The sequence below is a fragment of the Emys orbicularis genome, chromosome 7, assembly GCF_028017835.1.
Source record: "Emys orbicularis isolate rEmyOrb1 chromosome 7, rEmyOrb1.hap1, whole genome shotgun sequence".
NCBI classification, from domain to species: domain Eukaryota; kingdom Metazoa; phylum Chordata; order Testudines; family Emydidae; genus Emys; species Emys orbicularis.
This window is the reverse complement of record NC_088689.1, coordinates 44,277,734-44,279,210: the sequence shown is the minus strand read 5'-3', so window position 1 is coordinate 44,279,210 and position 1,477 is coordinate 44,277,734.

The following is a 1,477-nucleotide window of genomic DNA, read 5'->3' as shown; positions in this document are numbered from 1 at the left end:
AAGGGCAAAGGGGTCCAGGAGAGCTGGCTGTATTTTAAAGAATCCTTATTGCGGTTGCAGGAAAAAAACATCCCGATGTGTAGAAAGAATAGTAAATATGGCAGGCGACCAGCTTGGCTAAACAGTGAAATCCTTGCTGAACTTAAACGCAAAAAAGAAGCTTACAAGAAGTGGAAGATTGGACAAATGACCAGGGAGGAGTATAAAACTATTGCTCAGGCATGCAGGAATGAAATCAGGAAGGCCAAATCACACTTGGAGTTGCAGCTAGCAAGAGATGTTAAGAGTAACAAGAAAGGTTTCTTCAGGTATGTTAGCAACAAGAAGAAAGTCAAGGAAAGTGTGGGCCCCTTACTGAATGTGGGAGGCAACCTAGTGACCGAGGATGTGGAAAAAGCTAATGTACTCAATGATTTTTTTGCCTCTGTCTTCACAAACAAGGTCAGCTCCCAGACTGCTGCACTGGGCAGCACAATATGGGGAGAAGGTGACCAGCCCTATGTGGAGAAAGAAGTGGTTCGGGACTATTTAGAAAAACTGGATGTGCACAAGTCCATGGGGCCGGATGCGCTGCATCCGAGGGTGCTAAAGGAGTTGGCGGATGAGATTGCAGAGCCATTAGCCATTATTTTTGAAAACTCATGGCGATCGGGGGAGGTCCCGGATGACTGGAAAAAGGCTAATGTAGTGCCCATCTTTAAAAAAGGGAAGAAGGAGGATCCGGGGAACTACAGGCCAGTCAGCCTCACCTCAGTCCCTGGAAAAATCATGGAACAGGTCCTCAAGGAATCAATTATGAAACACTTAGAGGAGAGGAAAGTGATCAGGAACAGTCAGCATGGATTCACCAAAGGGAAGTCGTGCCTGACTAACCTAATTGCCTTCTATGATGAGATAACTGGCTCTGTGGATGAGGGGAAAGCAGTGGATGTGTTATTCCTTGACTTTAGCAAAGCTTTTGACACAGTCTCCCACAGTATTCTTGCCGCCAAGTTAAAGAAATATGGGCTGGATGAATGGACTGTAAGGTGGATAGAAAGCTGGCTAGATCGTCGGGCTCAACGGGTAGTGATCAATGGCTCCATGTCTAGTTGGCAGCCGGTTTCAAGCGGAGTGCCCCAAGGGTCGGTCCTGGGGCCGGTTTTGTTTAATATCTTTATTAATGATCTGGAGGATGGTGTGGACTGCACTCTCAGCAAGTTTGCAGATGACACTAAACTAGGAGGCGTGGTAGATACACTAGAGGGTAGGGATCGGATACAGAGGGACCTAGACAAATTAGAGGATTGGGCCAAAAAAAAACCTGATGAGGTTCAACAAGGATAAGTGCAGAGTCCTGCACTTAGGACGGAAGAATCCCATGCACTGCTACAGACTAGGGACCGAATGGCTAGGTAGCAGTTCTGCAGAAAAGGACCTAGGGGTCACAGTGGACGAGAAGCTGGATATGAGTCAACAGTGTGCTCTTGTTGCCAAG